We start from the raw sequence: 8,439 nt of genomic DNA, 5'->3' as shown, positions 1-8,439 counted from the left end.
TGGACTCGATAATAAAGGCTTTGTTTGGTTTCGGTTTTGGAGAGCAGGGTGTGGTTCAGACAGAAGGGGTGTGGAGGCCTCCCTCCCCTCTGATAAGAGACAGGCAGCCTGAGTCTGGAAGCCCTGCCTGGCCTGGAGGTAGAGCAGAGGACAGACACCATGGTCCCCCACACGGCCCTCAGACGGTCCTGGCTGGCCGGTTCCCTGGCAAAGAGGATTACTGTTCCTATTATTGTTGCTGGCACTGCAGGTTGGCATTTTCAGGAGTGATTCATTCTGGACCCAACACACAGCCTGCGCAGGGACCAAGCCCTGTGTCCACTTTATAAAGCTCCTCTGCCCTCTGTGTGAGGGTTAGGGAAAGCCCCAGAGGGCTGGCAAGGACTTGGCCCCTAGGGTGGGAGATGTTGTCTATCCTCTGGCTGCCTGGTGTTGTGGGAGCCTTGTGAGGTGGTGCCAGAAGCCAGCTTCTAACACCCGTCCTGCTATCGCTGCCTGTGAACCTCGCCCAGGGACTAAGCTTCTCGAAGCCTCATTTCTCTCATTTGTGCAAGGGGCTTCTGGGCTTATGTAGGGGATGGTGATGATGAGGCCAGCAGCTGAGCCAAGTCCTTGATGTACACTTGGAAATGATGGCCAGCTGGGGCTCTATCACTCTAGAAGTTACCTGGCAGGTAGCCTCCCCTGCATTCTGTCTGCTGTGTGTGGACCAGGAGCAAGGGCGAAGGGAATCTAAAGGCAAGGTCTCCAGGAGTCCGCCATCTTGGATCCTGCCAAGACTTCCTACAGGAACATGAGTGTTATAGACAGGGAATGGTCCCTGGAGGTGGTAGCATGGAACTCAGCCCTCCTTGCCTTCGTGTTCTCATCAACAAAATGAGACAAACTTTCTGTCATTGTCTAAGAAGGAGCAGGAAGTAGCAAAAGAACCAGGAAGTAGAAAATTGTTGTTGTTAGGTGCCATCAAGGCAGTTCCGACTCATAGTGACCCCAAGTATAAAAGAACCGCAAGGTTGGCAGTTCAAGCTCACCAGCTTCTCCTCAGAAACCCATACAGGGTCGCTATGGGTTGGAACCAACTCGACAGCACCTCACAACACCAACAAATGAGAGAACACAACATGGCCTGCCCTGCACACTCTTGCTTTCTATGCTTAAGCCTGTTGTTGCAGTCACTGCATCAACTGATCTCGTTGGGGGGTCTCTGTCTTCCTCACTGACCCTCCACTTCACCAAGCATAATGTCCTTCTCCAGGGACTGGTCCCTTCTGACAAGCTGTCCAAAGTACCAGAGACGACGTCTCACCGTCCTTGCCTTCTCTCTGTTCTTCTTCCCAAACAGCTGTGTTTGTTCATCTGGCAGTCTGTGGGACTTTCAATATTCTTCACCAACACCATCATTGAAAATACCACGGCGTGTGTGAGGTGCACCCTGTCTTCCGAGTGATGGCTTTGCTCTTGAAAACTGGAAGGAGGAAGGTGGAGAGCGTTTTACGTAACAACGAAGGGCATGGAGTCTGAAGCCAGCTGTCTGGGTTTGAATCCCAGCTCTACCACTGGGTGACTGACCTTGGGAATGTCCTCTGCTCTTCTCTTTGAGCCTCTGTTTGCTGGTCTGAGAAATGGGGTGGTGATGGCTCTGTCTGCTGCCATTGCTGTGGGATTCGAGCGTTAATGGACGCGGGTGACCATCACCAGGGAGTGCTGTGTTTTATTGATTTAGCCTCTCCTGTAGGAAACGGCTCAGGTCAGAGTAAGGAAGCAAGAGGTTGACCTGAAGTCACTCAGGGGAAACTAAGGGGCTCCCCAAGTCTGACACAGGTGGGACATGAGCCAAGAGGGTCCCTGTGGAGTGGTGCTGGGACAAACCCAAACCACACCCACTGCTACAGAATCAGTTTCGACTCATGTTGTTGTGAGTTGCTGTCGAGTCGGTTCTGACCCATAGTGATCCTGTATAGGGTTTCTGAGGAGCGGCTGATGAGTTTGAACCTCTGACTGTTCAGTTCAGACTGACCTTGCAGTCCAGCGCAGTAGCCCACACTGCCACACCAGGACTCCTTTCAACTCCTAGTGACCCCGACATAGGGTTTTCTGAAATGGTAAACCTTTATGGGAATAGGCAGCCTCATCTTTCTCCTGCAGAGCAGCTGGTGGGTTTGAACTGCTGACCTTGCGATTAGCATCCAACACCTAACACACAGTATCACCAGAACTCCTTAGCAGATGAAGCTAATAAGAGTCTTGTTCTGCCTGAACGCAGGGAGAAGTCCAGAGGAGGCAGGAAGGAGGCCCAGCCAACCAGGTAGGTGTCCTGCAGGTGTGTGAGGTTGTTGACGACAACCATCCAACAGTGAGGTGGGGGGATTCGGTCAGCTCTGCCCTGGTCCTGTCTGCTACTTTACTGCCTGTGTTCCGCCAGGCCCAGGGGCCCCAGATCCTTAGGGGTTATGGGAAATGCTGGGTCGGGGAGGGACTGTCCACTCACAGCAGACCCTTTCCTGCTCCCACATCCATTAGCTCAGGACCGCCTGGTTCAAGGCTGGGCTGTGAACCCACCTAGCCAGGCCAGGGTCAGCCAGGGGTCACCTGCCTTTGTGTGTGCATGCAAGGAAGAGGGGCAGTCTCCCCGGGCCTTTCAAGAGGCCTCAGGCATTTGAATGTGAGGCCACATCACGCTCCATTCATCAGAGCTGATTTCTAAAGTGGGCTGGGGAAGAGGGTTGGCTGGCAGGGGCCAGTGCGGACGAGGTGTGTGACTTTTTGAGTAAGGGGCCAGGGTGGCCCAGTAGAGGGGTCTGCGCCTGCTCTCCTACCTGTGCTATGAGGTCTTGGAAAGTCCTGAAGGTTTCCTCATCTGAAAATAGGGTGTCACAGCCCCTAGGCGGACAGGACTGTGTGGGCTGGGCTAGACACACAGCAGGTCCCCTCTAATGTTTAATTCTTACGGGAGTCGGGGGGTCAAGCCCTTGGAGACGAAGGCCTGAGAGCGGCTGGCAGAGCCTGGATCGCAGGGAATCATGGAACATCCAAGGTGTTCCTCTGGTTGGGGGTGGGCAGTGGAGCCCTTTTATCCTGGGGTGGGCTCCTCATTTCAAAAATTTCATTTGTGTTCCCCTTGCTCCCCCTCACCACCCAGCAACTCTTCAAGCCAAACCCAAAGATTTCTTTACATTTTCAGGGTTCCTGGGCCCCACCCAGAGGGGGGCAGTGTAGATGGATGGCCCCAGGGGTCCTTGTGTAGGGGTGGCCTGTGCGGGGGGCAGGGTGAGCTGTGACCAACGTGGACAGATGGATGGACAGTAGGACAGGCTGGCCCCCTCTGCACCAGCCCTGCTCTCTTCCAAGCGACAGTCATTTCCCTAACCCCTGATTTTTCATTAAAATAGCACATGGCTTTCCAACACCCAAGGTCACGGGGCTGCATGGGGCTGCACGGGGAGCTGATTCGGGGCTATTACGCCGGCCGCTAATGTCCCTGAGGCCACAGCATGTATGGCAGTGCCATCAAGCACGGGGGACACTCCAATTTCCGCCTGTCCCGAGGCGATCGTATCGGGCCTGAGTGATCTCTGAGCTGGAGGCTGAGTCCACAGGAGGGTCTGCCACCCGCCTCCCTGCAAACAAAGGATGGACTGGTGTCCCTTGGCCCCTCTGGACCCCTTGCAAGATCCCAGCTCTTTCATTTGCTGGCTGTGTCCCTGGGCTGAAAGGTCAGGCAGACGTAGCCCCTGTGTGCCATTCTGGTGGGAAGAGTTTGGAGGTGAGGACACCCAGACCCCCGGGCCTCTCATCACCTGCTTATTCGAGGTCCCTGCAGGAGCGTCCTGTGGTTCTGGGCTGCCTGGAGAGTGGTTAGGCTGGTCAGGGTCCTCGGCTTGGCCCACGTCCCCTCATCACCATGGAAACCCACAGCTATTGAGCTGATTTTGACTCAGTTTCCCTACAGGACAACAGCAATATTCTTTGCGGAAGCGGACTACCGCTTCTGTCTGCTGGTGGGCTGAGGAGGCAGTCCAGTGCTTACCCCAGAGGACCCCCAGGGCTCCTTGTCTGCCTGTGGGAAGCATGGACCTACTGGCCACAGGCAGCCTGTCCTCAGTCCTGATGATCGCACGTGGTGATGTCTGATGCTGCCAGTTGGGAGAGGGCTTGGTCCTCTTTTCCACCAGCCTGCTTGATGCTGTTAGGGGCTAAGAGCCACCAAATGTCCCCCCATCACACGGGCGTAGCAACCTGCAACCTACCGTCAAGGTGACACTGGGGACACAGGTCAGATACAGGCTGTGACGGCTCCGGTGCTGCAAAGGGACATGGGGGAATTTTGAGGGGTGGGGCGTGCTGTTGATGGTGATGATGCACAGTGTTGGCTGTGAGTTAGGCTGTGTGAATCACACCGTAATATCAAGGTGAGGAGGCTGGAGGCCAGATACTGTGCCACCCACAGGGTGTCCGGGAGGCCTCATGCCGCTGCCTTTACTTCCCTTACTGCACCCTAAGGATCCTTGGGGTGGGGTCTCCTCTTACAGGCCTGGCTGCTAGTGAGGCAGGAGTGGAACCGGCCTCAGTTCCTTTCCCAGCTGGGCCTGACCTGAGAAAGGAGTGAGAATCCCCAAACATAAGACGCTCGATTCTTCTTTCTTGTTCTTTCCAATCCAGCCAGTGACTGAAAAGTTTTCAGGGTCATCGTGCACTGCAAGTGGGAGAGAACCCCCAGAAACTCCAGCGGGCTCGGCCCTCATTCCCACCGGTTGGCTGGTCTCTCCTGCCTCCCTCTCCCGAGGGGTAGGGTCCTCTCCTCTCTCTATCTTCCCCTCCCTGCCTGCTGCAAGACTGAGTTGCTGGTGACACTGCTTCCTCCCAGAGAAGCCTGGGTCTTTGCCGTGCTCGGAATACATCGCAATGACACTGGGCTCCTGTGTCTTCAATGCTTTATTATCCTGCTGCCCACACTAGAGGCCCGGGAAGGGCAAAAGGTGAACGTGCTCAGCTGCTCACTGAGAGGTTGGAGGTGTGAGTCTACCCGGAGGTGCCTCAAAAGAAAGTCCTGGCAATCTAGTCCCCAAACTCAGCCATTCAAAGCTCCGTGGAGCATTCTGACACATATGGGAGATGACATGTGACTGAGTCAACCCCGTGGCAGCTGGTACTGAACTGGCTGCGTCAGGTGGGCCATCGGTACTCAGTTCTTCCCCCAGGAAGGAGTGGGGGCCCTGAGAGCCCCCCAGATACTCATCCTGAGTGCTGGTCCCGTGTGGGGCACATGGCCCAGGGGCAGAGGTGCTCTCCTGCCAGCACGGAGGGAGGCAGGAGATCAGCCACTTTGGAGCATGTGTGTGCATGGCTCTGGATGTTTCTAGAATGTTTTCATTCCGCAGAGGAGAAAAGGGAGGCCAGCAGAGCCCAGCTCAGTCTCCATGCTTGGATTAGAACGTGCGTCTGTCCAGCTTCAGAGTGACCAGCTACCTGAGAGCCTGGGAGGGGCCATTGCACTGACATTTGTAATGCTCTAGCCAGGACCCTCGGGTTGCTTGGCTCTGGGTCTCTTACCTTCTTCAGCAGTTTACTCACTCATGATTTCCGGAAACACCTGTGGACTATCCTAACTTTAACATCACCAAACCCAACGCACCGCCAACCAGTCGTTCCAACTCAAAGGCACCCTGCACAGGGTTTCCGAGGCTGTAAATCTTTATGGGAGCAGAAAGCCTCATTTTCCTCCTGTGGAGCTACTGGTGGACTTGAACTGCCGACTTTGTAGTTAGCCTACGTTGTTGTTTGTAGGTGCCATTTAGTCAGTTCCAACTCCTAGCGACCCTACGTACAATAGAACGAACAACAGAACGGCCTGGTCCTGAGCCGTCCTCACAAATGCAGATACGCTTGAGCCCATTTCTGCTGCCACCGTGCCAGTCCATTTAGTTGGGAGGTCTTCCGTCTTCCTCTTTTTCACTGACCCTCCACTTTACCCAGCATGATGTCTCCAAGGACTGGTCCCTTCTGATCATATGTCCAGAGTGTGAGAGATGAAGACTGGCATTCTGGCTGCACTTCTTCCAACCTAGTCCTGTTTGGTCTTCTGGTAACCCCTGGTACTTTCAGTATTCTTTTCCAGCACCGTAATTTAAATGCAGCCAATCTTCTACAGTCTTTCTTAGTTGTTATTTAACTTTCACAATGTAATATGAGGCCGTTGAAAGGACCATGGCTGCGTCAGGCACACTTTAGTTCGCAAACTTGGTCTCTTATACTTCGGACATATGATCAGGAGGGACCAGTCCCTGGAGAAGGGCATCATGCTTGGTGAAGTGGAGGGTCAGAGAAACAGAGGAAGACCCCCAACGAGATGGAATGACACAGTGGCAGCAGCAGTGGGCTCAAACACGATAACCATTATGAGGATAGTGCAGGACTGGGCCATGTTTTGCTCTGTTGTACACAAGGCCTCTAAGGAGCTCTGTTAGTGTAGTGGTTACGAGTCGGGCTGCCAACTACAAGGTCAGCAGTTCAAAACTACCAGCGGTTCTGCGGGAGGAAGATGAGGCGTTCTGCTCCCATAAAGATTTATAGCCTTGGAAACCCTGTACAGGGTTGATATGAGTCGGAACCGACTCCACGGCACTTAACAACATACAGGGCCGCCATGAGTCAGAACCAGTACATAGGGTTGCTTTGAGTCAATAACACATAACAACAGTACCATGGTGTGATTTATTGATCCAGTGGTGAGGATTTTTGTTTTCTTTACATTGAAGGGCGATCTTTACTGGAGGCTCTGGTCTTTGATCTTCATCAGTAAGTATTTTAAGTCCTCTTCACTTCCAGCAGGCAAGGTTGTATCATCTGCATATCGCAGGTTGTTAATGAGTCTTCCTCCAATCCTGATGCCATGTTCTTCTTCATATAATCCAGTTTCTCAGATTATTTGCTCACTGTGCAGACTGAACAAGTATGGTGAAAGAATACAACCCTGTCGCACACCTTTCCCGATTTTAAACCATTCAATATCTGCTTGTTCTGTTAGAATGACTCCCTCTTGGTCTATGTACAGGTTCCTCATGAGCACAATTCAGTCTTCTAGAATAACCATGCTTCACAATGGTATTCCTAGATCGTCATGATGCACACAGTCAAAAGCCTCTGCATAGCTGATAAAGCGCAGGGAACCATCTTTCTGGTATTCTCCGGTTTCTCAGTCAAGACCCATGTGACGTCAGCAATGCTGCGCCTCATTCCACATCCTTTTCTGAGTTCAGCTTGACTTGCAGTCATTTTGCATTATTATCAACACAATTCTACTTGCATGTGACATTGATGATATTGTTTGATGATTCCTTTGGGTCACCTCTCTTTGGAATGGGCACAAATATGGATCTCTTCTAATCAGGTGGCCAGGTAGCGGCCTTAAACATTTCTTGGCAGAGATGAGTGAGTGCCTCCAGTGCTGCATAAGTTGGTTGAAAGATTTCAATTGGTATCAATTCCTAGAACCTAGCTTTTCACCAATGCCTTCAGTGCAGCTTAGACTTCGTCCTTCAGTATCATTGGCTCTTGATCATATGCTACCTCTTGAAATGGTTGAACGTCGACAATTTCTTTGTGGTACAGTGACTCTGTGTATATTTCCAGCTTCTTTTGATGTTTTCTGCATCATCCAGTATTTTGCCCATGGAATGTTTTAATAATGCAAACAGAGGCTTTAATTTTTTTCTTCAGCTCTTTGAATTTAAGAAAGGCTGAGCGTGTTCTTCCATTTAATTTTGTAACTCCGGTCTTTGCACACTTCATTACAATACTTGACTTTGTTTTCTTGAGTTGTCCTTTGAAAACTTCTGCTCTGTTCTGCGCTTCCATTCTCTTTAGCATATCTGTGCTGGAGAGCAAATTTCATACTCTCTTTTTATATCCATTTTGGTATTTTTTTCTTTCCTGTCTTTTTAATGACCTTTTGCTTTCTTCCTGTATGGTGTTCTTGATGTCTTCCCACAGTCATTAATATCTAATGCATCAAATCTGCTCTTGAGATGGTCTCTAAAGTCAGATGGGATATGCCCAAGGTCATATTTTGGCTCCTGTGGACTTGTTTTAATTTTCTTCAGCTTTGGCCTGAACTTGCATATAAGCAATTGATGGTTTGGTCTAGTCTGCCCTTGACCTTGTTTTGGCTGATGATCTTGAGCTTTTCCAACTATTGATCCTTTCTCTTTGTTTCCAACTTTTGCATCCCGATCACTGGTAATTATAAACACATGTTGATTACACGTTTGATCAATTTCAGATCGAAGAAGTTGTAGAATTCTTTAATTTAATCATCACTGGCTGTAGTGATTGGTGTGTAAATTTGAATGATAGTGGCATTAACTGGACGACCTTATTTGTTGTTGTTGTTAGGTACCATAGAGTTGGTACTGACCCATAGTGACCCTATGCACAGCAGAA

This window comes from Chrysochloris asiatica, unplaced genomic scaffold (assembly GCF_000296735.1).
Source record: "Chrysochloris asiatica unplaced genomic scaffold, ChrAsi1.0 scaffold00056, whole genome shotgun sequence".
In the NCBI taxonomy this organism is placed as follows: Eukaryota; Metazoa; Chordata; class Mammalia; order Afrosoricida; family Chrysochloridae; genus Chrysochloris; species Chrysochloris asiatica.
The sequence above is the reverse complement of the archived record's forward strand: the minus strand, read 5'-3'. Positions refer to the sequence as shown.